The 12,998-nt window shown below is 40.6% G+C and overlaps 1 non-coding gene across 1 annotated transcript; it reads right to left on the reverse strand.

Annotated features, from left to right (window-relative positions):
* Window positions 1–533: 533 nt before the first annotated feature.
* On the reverse strand, window positions 534–640 carry LOC117803563. The gene has a single exon (XR_004627515.1). It is a non-coding gene; the product is annotated as a U6 spliceosomal RNA (small nuclear RNA).
* Window positions 641–12,998: the final 12,358 nt, after the last annotated feature.

Here is a 12,998-nt window from a genome sequence, read left to right on the forward strand (position 1 = left end):
GCTCAGGTCATGATTCCAGGATCCTGGGATCGAGTCCGTATTGGGCTCCCTGCTCAGCGGGGAGCCTGCTTCTCCCTCTCCTGCTCCGCCTGCTTGGGCTCTCTCTCTCTCTTTCACTCTTGCTCTATCTCAAATAAATAAATAAAATCTTTAAAAAAAAGAAAAAGAAAAGTTCATTTTTTGTTATTGTTGCCCAGTATCCATCGTATGGATATACCACAATTTCTTTATTCACTTAACCTTCTAATGGACATTTGGGCTGTTTCCAGTTTCAAACTATTGCAAATAAAGCTGCTATGAACGTTCGTGTAAAATTTTTGTATGGACATATACATTCTTTTCTCTTGAGTAAATGCCATATATTGAAATGGGTAGATCATGTTGTAGACGTCAGTTTAGTTTTTTAAGAATTTTCGGTGACGTATCTGTTCAAATCTTACGCTGTTTTAAATTGAATTGTTTGTTTCTGTTCTGTTTTGTTTTGTTTTGTTTTTTAAGGTGAATCCTTTATTGTCCTGTAAGGTCATGGCATAAAACAATTGGAATGCTTCACGAATTTGCATGTCACCCTTGCACAAGGGCCAAGCTAATCTTCTCTGCATCATGCCAATTTTAGCGTATATGTTGTTGAAGTGAGCACAAATTGTTTCTTAATCTAAAGTTTATATTTTCTGGATACAAGTGTTTTATTAGACATATGCTTTGCAAATATCTTCTTCCATTCTGTAGCTGATCTTTACATTCTCTTATTAACAGTGGCTTCTAAAAAGCAGACGTTTTTAATTTTGGCAAAGTCCTATTTATCAACTTGTTCTTCTTTCACGGATTGTGCTCTTGTCATCGTAGCTGTGGAGTCTTCGCTTAAGCCAAAATCACCAAGACGTTCCCCCATGTTTTCTTCTAGAAGTTTTATAACTTTGAGTCATATACTTAAATCTATGATCCATTTTTGTGTGTGATGTGTGGTAAGGATCAAAATGTATTTTTTTTAAATGCCGATATCCAATTGTTACAGCACCATTTGCTGAAAAGACTATCCTTTCTTCACTAAATGCCTTTATGTCTTTGTCAAAAACCAGCTATCCATATGTAGGCAGGTCTATTTCTAGACTCCCTATTCTGTTTCCCTGATCTATTTATCTTTACACGTTGTCTTGATTACTATAGCTTTGTGATATATCTTGAAATCAGGACACATTAGCCCTCCAAATTTATTCTTCTTTTTCAAAACTGTCTTGGCTATTCTCAGTCCTTCGAGTTTCTACATAAATTTAGAATAAGCTTCCAATTTTTACAAAAATCATGTATTGGAATTTTTATTAATATTTATTGAATCTATAGATCAATTTGGGGAGAATTGTTATATCGACAACACCAAGTCTTCTGACCCACAAACAAGGTACATCTCTCCATTTACTTGGGTCTTCTTTAATCTCTTTCAGCAATGTTTCCTAATTTTCACTGCACAGTTTTTCATATACTCTATTAAAGTAAAACTTACATATTTCACATTTTTTACACTATTGTAAATTGTAGTTTTCAACTTCAACCTCTGATTGTTCATTGCTGGTATACAGACACACAACTGATTTTTGTACACTTAGAACACAATTTTTGTATGTTAATCTTGTATTCTGCAATCTTGCTTGACTCACTTACTAGTTCCAGGAGTCTTTTTGTAGATTCTATAGAACTGTCTATGCAGACTATGAATAAAGGTAGTTTTACTTCTCCCTTCCCAATCTGGATGCCTTTTATTTTATTTATTTTTGGTTTTGCCTTCTTGCAGTGGCTAGAATCTCAAATACAATGATAAATACAGGTGGTGAGAATGAATATCCTTGTATTGTTTCTAACATTAGGGAGAAAGTATTCAGTCTTTTTTCATTAAATATGATGTTCGCTATAGGTTTTTCACAGATGTCCTTAGCAAATTGAGAAAATTCTTTTCTAACATAGGCATTTGGTGCTATAAATTTCACCCCAAGTATTGCGTTAGTAGCATTCTGCAAAGTCTGACATGTGGTGTTTCTGTATTCATTCAGTTCAAAATACTTTCTAATTTCTCTTTTGATTTATTCTTGGATCCAAGGCTTTTTTTTTAAAGAAGTACATTATTTTGTTTCCAAATATTTGGGGATTCTGCAGATATCTTTTTCCTACTGAATTCTAATTTAATTCCACTGTGGTCAGAAAACAAGATTGTGTGTGTTTGTGTGTAATCTTCAATTTACTTTTGACTAGTGATAGCATGGTATATCTGTAGGCATTTCTGCCTTTTTTTTTTTTTTTTTACATTTAACCTGTTTGCCTATTTGAAGTGTGTTCCCTGTGGACAGCATATTCTTGGGTCTCTTGTTGTTGTTGTTGTTGTTGTTTTTAATCCAACCTGATGAGTTCTGTTCATCACTGGGGTGATTTACATTTCATGTGATTATTGACATGACATGTTTTTATTGATGGTTAGATGTAAGTCTATCCTCTAGCTATTTATTTTCTATTTGTACCATCTGTTTGTTAATGCTTTTTCCCCTTGTTTTTTTGCCTGCTTTTGATTTCATTGAGTTTATTATTATTATTACATTTTTAGAATAATAATTTATTATTATTATTCTATCTTCTTTGTTGACTCATTACATGTAACTCTTTGTTTCGTTGTGTTAGTGGTTGCCCTAGAGCTTAGGTATACATCTTTGAGTCATTATAGTCTTCCTTCAAATCTGTTATCTGGTGTCAGATACCACTTCATGTAAAGTATAGAACTTATAATAGCGTATTCCCATTTCTCCTCTCCCAGTCTTTATGCTATTATTGCCATATTTTACTTGCACTTATGTTATGAACTCCAAAATACATAATTGTTATTTTGTTAAAGATTTTATTAATTTATTTATTTGAGAGAAAAAGAGAGAGCACGAGCAGGGGGAGGGACAGAGGCAGAGGGAGAAGCAGACTCCCTGCTGAACAGGGAGCCCGACATGGGGCTTGATCCTAGGACCCCAGGATCATGACCTGAGTGGAAGGCAGACACTTAACTGACTGAACCACCCAGGTGCCCCACGTTACTGATATTTTTAAACAGTTAATGTTTAAAGAAATTCTTAAAAGAAATAATCTGATATATTTATTTATGTAGCACCATTTCCATTCCAAAAACCAGTACCACTTGTTTCTTTTTGTGCATTCAGATTTCCACCTGGTTAAGGACTTTACCAGTTCTTGAAATGTATGTCTTCTGGCAATGAATTCTTTCAACTATTGTATGTCTGAAAAAGACTTTATTTTACCCTCGTTTTTGAAAGATATTTGCAGTGAGTACAGAACTCTAGATTGACACATTTTTTTTCTTTCAGTACTTTAAAGATAATGCTCCACTGTCTTCTCACTTGCATTCTTTCCAAGGAGGATTCTGTTATCATCTTTATCTTTGTTCCTCTGTACATCATGTGTCTTTTCTACCCAGCTTCTTCTAAGATAATGTTATGATTTGTCTTGGTGTCATTTTCTTGCTAAGACTGTGTGTTCCATAGGATTATGCTATTCCCATTTTGTTGTTTAATCTCCCAAATCATGCTGATAATCAGGTAGGACTGACCTAACCAAGGAAGCCATGTATATAACTGTAAAAAAAGGGGGGGCATACTTCAACTCAAGATTTCAAAAGGACCTCTGTGACTGAACTACCCAGTGGAAAGAGAACTATATGCACTTTACCAGTTAACGTGGCCACGTGAGAATTCTCAATAACCAAATCTTGATTGCTTTTTCTACTATTTTCTCTGTGGCAGTTTTAAAACATGCCTGTGCCCCAGATTCTTTGACAGTCTTCCCACTGACAAGTGAGATCTATATCTCCTTTCCTTGAATCTGGGTTCTGTGACCACTTGACTAGTGGGTCACAGCAGAAACAACACTGCCAATTTCTTGAAGACCCTGTCAGTTTATTTTCTTTCTTAAGATGCTTGTTCTTGGGGCTCCTGGGTGGCTCAATCATTAAGCATCTGCCTTAGGCTCAGGTCATGATCCCAGGGTCCTGGGATCGAGCCCCACGTCGGGCTCCCTGCTTGGCGGGAAGCCTGCTTCTCCCTCTCCCACTCCCCCTGCTGGTGTTCCCTCTCTCGCTGTGTCTCTCTCTGTCCAATAAATACATAAAATCTTTAGGAAAAAAAAAGATGCTTGTTCTTTGATCCCAGCCACTCTGCCATAAGTAACCCCAAACTTCTTGGAAAGGGGCCCACTTGGAGAGAAGGATCACCTTGGCTGAGCTCCCAGAGAGTCAGCACCAGCCATATGAGTAACACATTTCAAAAGTTGGTCTGCCAGCCCCAGTCTAGCTGTTACAGCTAGTATGGCGTGGAACAGAAATGATCTGTCTGCAGTGAGCCCTGCCCAAACAGCAGGTTTGTGAGCAAAATAAATGCTTGTTGTTTTAAGCGTCTATGTTCTTACATGATTTGTTACATAGGGATAGATAAACAGAATGTCCTCCCTGAAGAACTGGATTCCTAAACCCATGTCTCAGACAAGTAGCTTCTGCTCTGATCTATTGTGGTTTCCTCTTTTCCAACTTCTAATCTTTTATATGACCCAAGGTGTTCTTCTCTCTTTTCCTTCTGTACCAGGATAATCCTGTCCTTCTAGAGGACTTAGCTTTGATTCCTTGTTACACTCCATGGGCTCTGTGCGTTAATCATCGTCTCTTGCTAGTCTTCTAACCTACACGCTCTGCTTTGGCATCTATTTTCTCTTCCTAAACAAAGTTCTACTTACTGGCTGCAATCTCTACCCACGTTAGCTTTTTAAACTCACATTTAGTATAGGAGTCTTTATTAAAAGATTCTACCACTGAATCAGTTAGGGTTCACTCACAAAATCAAAACCACACCAGTTATTTGAGTAGACAGAGTTTAATATATGTGAATACATACAAAGATACTAACTAGATACCTGCATTAGTCAGGTCTCTCCAGAGAAACAGAACCCGAACCTCTTAATATGCATAAATAGATTAATTTCAAGGTACTGACTCACACAGTTGTGGGGGCTAGCAGATCTGAATTCTGTAGAGCAGGTCAGCAGGCTGGAAATTCTCCAGCAAGAGCTAATGTTGCAGTCTTGGAGCAGAATTTCTTCTTTCTCCAGGAAACCTCAGTTTTTGCTCCTACAGTCCCACCTGAGTGGATGAGGACCACCCACTTTATTGAAGGTAATCTCCTTTATCTAAAAGGAGCTGATTGTGGATACTGGACACATCTACAACATATCCTAACAGCAACACCTGGATTAGTGTACATTAAATAACTGGGTACTATGGACTAGCCCAGTTCACACATAAAACTAACCATCACAGTAACAAAAGGGTTAGAAGAGAATTATAAAATATCATGGAAGTTGCAACTGCTGAGATCTGAGGAAGCAAAACGAAGATTGAAGTTATTAAAACTTAAAAACTTAGTAGACAGTCCACAAGGAACTGAAACTCAGACCTCTGAGTAGGAGGTATTGCTCAGCCAGTGTTAGTCGTCTGAGTTCAGGAGAGGGGATTCAAGAGACTGGGACCCAGATCTTCGCGGAGAGGCAGTGGCTGGCTGTTGTTGATGTTCCCAAGGAGACATAATGAAGCTGATTCTGCAGGTGTTAGAAAAACTACAAACCGGATTCAGCTGCTGCTACAACACGAAAACGCTTATGCCACATGAAGAAGTTTTGCTGGGGTAATACAGGAACCACAAGCAGACAAAAAACCCTCAGGAAGTATATAGCAAGGAGCAAACCTCTTGTTCCTTCTCCAGCCTCATAGTCTCCATCTAGTGACCCAAATGGCAGAGCCATCCGGAAAAGCAAAATCATGACTTTCAGAGTCCCAGGTCTAGCCTCCTTGGTCACTAAGGCTGCCAGCACCAAGAAGTCATCCCAGAAGTTCTGGGACTAGATGCCTGCCCACCCTCCCCCCGCCAGACAAAGTAAAGTTATTTTCCCATTCAAAAGAAATGGTGAGTTTGAAACTGAGAGGCATTAAGGTAACTGATAAAGTAACTGATACAGTCCACTCCTTTGGCTATTCGGCATCCGTACACCACTCTACAAATAATGAGCTTCGCTATTACCACAAAAACCTTTGTTTTCTCCCCCAAATGCAACTTTTCTGCATAGAAACCAGGACAGTGTTGTCTTCTTCCCAAACTCAGACCTGCAGAGTCTCGACAATCATTGCACCCGTCCCTGAGTGGCATTGGTTATTTCTCAAATTCAGTTTCATCTGAACAGATGTTTCTAAAAAAACAAATTATGAAGTTAACTTCCAATAAAACCCGAAGGAGAGAGAATAATAAAATAATTAATATATACAATTATATATGTACACACATATACATAATAAGCAAGTAACTGGTCATGAGGCCATAATTGGTGTTTACAACTTCCTTCTTTCACTACCCATTTCATATTTCCTTTGTCTTCATCCGGCACCTCAAATGGTTGGGTTTTTTTGTGTGTGTGTGTTTTTTATGGTGGGGTAATCCATCTTGCCTAAAGGGTCTGAATCATCGCTGGATATGCTTTGGCAGGGGTGGGTGGGAAAACTGTCATCGTCTATTAACTTCTACTATCAGCATGAAAATTCACCGCAGAGAATACCCAGGTTCCAAATATAGTCCCCCACCTTCACTGAGTTGCTGATCAATATCAATCACCCCAGCCAATGGAATAACTCTCTCCTTTGCCTGTTGGTTTAGTACCATGAAGAACACAAAATGACCCAGTGGCAGTCTCATCTTCCAAATCAATGCAATATTGGTGTATGCTCTGGAACAAGCTTTTGTTTTTTTGGAAATCATGACTCCAAATGAGCAGAGCTCAAAGTCACAGGGATCAGAAGCAAAACATCTGTGGGCAGGCTCTGAGTTTTAGTAATGAGAAGAGCTAGTCCACTTCTACCCCTGATTTCCAGGCCCATGGAGACAGACTATGGGAAATACAGATATCTATATTTGTCTATGATTCCAAGTATAATCTATATCTTTTGAGGAAGAACTGTCTTTTCAAGATGTAATCTCTCAACTGGTACCATACCTTCAGTAACCCATTAAATCTTTCTACTAGGCCAGCTGCTCCTGCGTGGTGGGGTATATGGCTATACCAGTTAATTCCATGGGCATGAATCCACGGCTGCACTTTTTGGGAAGTGATTGTCTTGATCAGAAGCAATGTTATGTACAGTACACCATGTTTTGTAATCACAGATGATGCTAGCAGAAGATTCTTGGGCAGAAAAGCAGGTATGTACTCAGAAAACCTGTCTTCTCCAAGGAGGAAAAAAATTTTGCTCTTCTCCACGATAGAAAAGAACAATTGAATCAAACCGCCCCTGAGGGCTGGCTGGGCCCATTAGGGAATGCTGCCATATCAGGGGCTTTGTGTAGTTGACAAGTTAGGCATTCAGCAGCATTGCTGGTCAGAAAAATTTTGATTCGGGCAAGTCTCTGTTGTTGAGCCCACATGTAACCCCATCCTACTTCATATACAGGTCCATTAAGCAAGCACTGGAATAGCTGGGGAAAGATGTTAATTAAAGTCCACAAGATGGGTCATTTCATCCCCCTCCAATCAAGAGATTCTGAGTCTATAACTGACTTGGGTCTAGAATGAGAGGTCACTCAAGCCAATTTATTGGCCACCAGACTTTTCATACAGGTCAAACAACATTCTAGTAGTCTATCAATTTTTTTCATTCTTAGATGCACCGTGATCAATTGTCCAACTAGAGATCCCTAGTCTCAAAACAGTTTGATTACCATTAGGTTCATGCTGCCTTTTATGGTGAATGTCCCCTTGTCTTTGGTGTTGTCATTTGACCTCTGCTATGTAGGAATTCCCATTGACATCAGTGAGCCCAACTCAATGCAGGTGTCTCCACCACTATATCTGGCTTACAAAAAACAGTATTTTTCAGAGTTTTTCAGAAGTGCAGGTGTTCTCATCAACAGTGTATTTCTCAATGTTTTGTCCTCTGGGCCTTCTGGTTGACGTATTTGGGGGGGGGCAGTTGTGCAGATTTTGTGTGATAAAGTCTCTTTATCATTCCTTTCTTCCTATCTTGAATGCCTTCGTCTATATCCTGTCAGGGATGTTCTAGCATTCCAACCTTATTAAACACACAGCACTACTGAGTCCAAGGTTCTGTCAGCCAACCAAGAAAGTTTTAGAGCCACTGACAGGTGCAAGAGCTAACACATTAAACCCAGAATGTCTAATAAATGCACCCAGTAAGTTGATCTGATCCAGTGCTATATTCCATCATCCTTAGTCTAACACCCATTCCCAGGTTTTTGCCAATGTGTATTATACAATCTTGCAATTCTTTTAGCATTTAAATGATTTCCTCTGAGTCAGATTTTGTACTACTTCCCCCTAAAGAAAGCTGATATTTGACTCCACTTGGAAATCTAGTGGCAACTAAGAGTGGTTGTGATGGATCTTGAGAAGACTGTGCATCTCCCAGGTGAAGTTTCTATAACATTTTCAAAAACATAGATGGGATGGTGGATTCCATACCTGGCGATTGCTAAGCTGGAACCCACCATCCACTGATTGATCTGAGATTTTTCAATATCATTAGAAATGAAGGAAAGTATCTTACAAGTCATTCAGTGGAAATATATCCTTTCGCCAACCCACTCCTATAGTTACCACATATTTTTTGTTGAAGTATAGCTGGCACATAATGTTACATTAGTTCCAAGTGTAGTAGTGATTCGACAAGTCTATGTATTATGCTATGCTTACCAAAAGAGTAAGCACATCTGTCACCATACAATGCTATGACAATACCATGGACTCTATTCCCTATGTGTACATTTTCTCACTGTGACTTATTTATTTCATAACTGGAAGACTATACCTCCCACTCCCCTTCACTCATTTTACCCAACCCCCCAACTCTCTCCGCTCTGGCGACCATCAGTTTGTTCTCTGTATTTATGGGTCTGTTTCTGTTTTTTCTTTGTTTGTTTATTCATTTGTTTTGGGTTTTTTTTTAGATTCCACATATAAATGGAATCATATGGTATTTGTCTTCCTTTTTCTGACTTATTTTACTTAGCATAATACCCTCAAGTTCCAACCATATTGTCACAAATGGCAAGATCTCATCCTTTTTTATGGCTGAGTAATATTTCAGTGTGTATATGCTGCAACTTCTGTATCCATTCACCTATCGATGGACACTTGCATTGCTTCCACGCAGCTACTGTCTCTCTTGTCTGAAGCAGCGCTCATGTGATGCACCGAGACTACTATGATGCCATCTAGTGGCCACTGTTCATGGACCCTTATTTTCTCACATGGCTCCTTTCAACAGGTGGTAAAGAAAGCACAGATTCACCCTTTCTAGTGATTCTCTTGAAGCTAGATGGATATCCAGAGGTTGGGATGACTATGTTGCAGACCTTCTCAGACACAAGGTAAAGAATAAAATCATCTTTTAAAGTCTCTGCCAAAGCTGAGAACTGGACAGAGAAATGTTCTACTCAGCTGACCAAGAGAGTCTTTTTTTGAGGCTGAGCAACAGAGAAGATGGGGCAAGACAAGCCAATGGAGGTTGGGCCCACAGACAGCATTTCCAGAGGGTCACACCCTCCCCACTATGCCCACATTCTCCAGGACCAAGTATAGCCGGCATTACATATCACAGAGCCTGTGGGGCTCACACATAAGGTTGTGGGGGATCATTCATTGTCCCTTCCTTTCAATGGGAACAGTCTTCAGGTATTGAGCTAGCTTGAGGTTAAATAGATACAAAATGGCAGAGACAGGTAAGCCAGCCCAGAGCTTCCACCTGAGAATGCTACATCTGCCTCTCTTCATTGTTCCTTAAGGTGCCCCAGTCTGCAGGCAGCAACACCCATGGGGCCACCTTGAGGAACAGGCATAAAGACTGTGCAGCTCTTGATCCTGGGGTCATGAGTTCAAGTCCCACGTTCAGGGTAGAGTTTGCTTTTAAAAAACATGCATAAAGTTTGTTTTCTAGGAATAGAGAGTAGTTTGCTTGCTCCCCTTAAACAAGACCTACTCCTGGATTCATAGGGGAGTCATGCAAGTTTGTTTCCAGAGCCTTTTGCCTTCCTTTTCTGTCTTCCAAACCTTCATGGACCCCTTCACTCATGATACCCACATCCCTCTGCCTTCCTTTCGTGGGCAGTCCCTCTAGAACCTGCAGCCTCTTCGTCACATACTTCTCACCCCTTCCTTGCTGTGCCACAAGGTGTCCTTGCTGTCCACAGACCAAAAGTCCTAGGGTTGATGCAGGTACACATACAGAACACTGAGTGCCTCTAAGGAGAAAGCGTTGTCCTCCTGGAAGCAATTTCTGGTTTTCCTCTGAATTTTAACCCCTTGTGGGTCCTGTGGTACATGGAAGCCTTGCTGTGTTCCTCACATCCTTACCTCAATACACTTAATCCATCCAATTCTAGACCTCTTCTTATTAGTCTTCTCCTGCCTTTCCCTGCACTAACACCAATACACACAAACACACATACACACGTGCTTCCACTCACATGCACACATACACACACGAAATGCCCTCTTACCTCTCCCGGACCCACTGAATCGCATCCTTCCTTCAAGGTCACAATCACTCTGCATGCATTGCTAATTCTTCTTTCAGAAATTCTACATCACATCAGTTTATAGCAATCTTTATGGCACTAAAACAGGAACCGAAAAAACTATATTCTGGATTCGTGCATTTAATCTAGAACTTTAATATTTTTTAAAGATTTTATTTATTTATTTGATAGAGAGAGCACAAGCAAGGGGAGCAACAGGCAGAGGGAGAGTGAGAAGCAGACTCCCTGCTGAACAGGGAGCCCAAGGCAGGGCTCGATCCCAGGATGCTGGGATCATGACTTGAGCCGAAGGCAGACCCTTAACTGACTGAGCCACCCAGGCGCCCCTAATCTAGAACTTCAAAATCTGCCCCCTACTCCATTGCTTTAACATTGTAGGTCAGTGCTTAGACCTGGGAATTCAGTGGTGAGCAAAACAGATATGGTTCCTGCCTTCATGGGGTTCACACTCCAGGGCAAGACAGATGTAACAAAGGTGAACACAAGTAAACATATAATTACAAGCTGTGATGGTGGTTTGAGATAAGGGTGCCAAGAAAATTGGAAGGAAGTCTATTTTTAGATTGTGAGATCAGAGACCATCTGAGGAAGCGGTGTAAATAAACTGATGTAATAAAAGAGAAGGAACCAGACAAAGAAAGAATCAAGAGAAGACAGTCGCAAGTAGAGGAAACAGCATGTGTGAAGGCCCCTACAGAGGAAGAAGCTTGGCGCACTCACAGAAAGAACTGAGGGTCGCTATGTGACTGCAGCACAGTAAGCAATGGACAGTGTAGTTGGGAATAATGTACAGAGGCTGAATCAGGCAAGGTCTCAAAGGCTATGGTAAGGAGCTTGAATTTATTCTACATGCCATACAAAGCCATAATTATTTTAAGCAAGGAAGTGACATGATTTGGTTTATTAGGAGACCATTGGATGATATGAGGAGAACGGCTTAGAAGAGTGGAGAGTAGAAGGGAAAGGCAAGTTAAGAGGCTGTGGCAATGGTCCACATGAACAATGATGGTGACAGCAAAAGAGGGTGGAAAGGAACCAGTTTAAGAGGTAGAATCATGGGAAGTGGTGCTGTTTTATACCTACTTTTAATTTATCCTTATTGTTCTAGAACACTTTTTTTACTAGTTTGCTCAAGGAGAGTCCTGAGAATTATATTTTCTGAATGCATATATTTTGAGTGACCATTTGCCCAGGTAATGAATTCTTAGGTCACACAACCTCTTTCCTTCATGGCGCAAAAGACTTTGTACATTTGTCTTCCAAGCATGTAGAATTGTGCAAGAGAAATCTGAGGTACATGTGACTTTTTTTTCTTGCTGCATATTTATTTATAGGCTTTCGGTAACCTTACAGAGTTAAAAATTCTGCATGAATAGGTCTGGGAGTGGATTTTTTATTAATCTCTGCAACGTGATGTTTTTAGCCTAGCCACATCTACTCCCCTTTTTTCTGGGGCCAGTGGCCCCATCATCCTCTGGGAAACCATCTCTCCCTTACTTGCAGTCCATGTGGACGCTGGATAGAGCAGACAACTGATCATTCCAGGAGTGAGAGTGTCCTGTCAATGCGACCAATGCCACAACCCTTCTCAGCTGCCTAAACTGAGTCAATGATGAGCACCTGACCCAAGCCCAGCCAATCAGAGTCTGAGGATTAAAGATTTTTTTTAAATTTATTTGAGAGAGATAGAGACAGCCAGCAAGAGAGGGAACACAAGCAGGGGGAGTGGGAGAGGAAGAAGCAGGCTCATAGCAGAGGAGCCTGATGTGGGGCTCGATCCCAGAACACCGGGATCATGCCCTGAGCTGAAGGCAGACGCTCAACCGCTGTGCCCCCCAGGTGCTCCAGAGTCTGAGGATTAAACCAAGGTTAATGCCACACAAGTATTAGAAAGAAGAACTTTTTCCAGCCGTTGAGCTTGGGAAGTTGGAAGAATGTCAGCCTAGAGTGACTGGGTGCCATCCCATGGGAACAACCTTCCCAAGAATGAAGCCAAGCCAGAAGAAAGCCAGAGCGGGAGCAATGAATTGCTAGTGAACCTCTAAACTTCATTAGGTGAGCTAATACAATCCCTCTTTTGCTTAAGCCAGTTTGAGCTGGGACCCTGACACAACCCAAAGATTCCTGATTAACATAATAAGCATATTTCATTTTAAAGATAGAATTTTACTTAGGCACCTGGGTGGCTCAGTCAGTTAAGTGATTGCCTTCAGCTCAGGTCATGATCCCGGGGTCCTGGGATCTGGTCCCTCATCGGGCTCCTTGCTCAGTGGGGAGCCTGCTTGTCCCTCTGCCCGTAGCTCCCCCCTGCTTGTAATCTCTCTCTCATTCTGTCAAATAAATAAATAAAATCTTTAAAAAAATAGAATT

The sequence above is a fragment of the Ailuropoda melanoleuca genome, chromosome 8, assembly GCF_002007445.2.
Source record: "Ailuropoda melanoleuca isolate Jingjing chromosome 8, ASM200744v2, whole genome shotgun sequence".
NCBI lineage: Eukaryota > Metazoa > Chordata > Mammalia > Carnivora > Ursidae > Ailuropoda > Ailuropoda melanoleuca.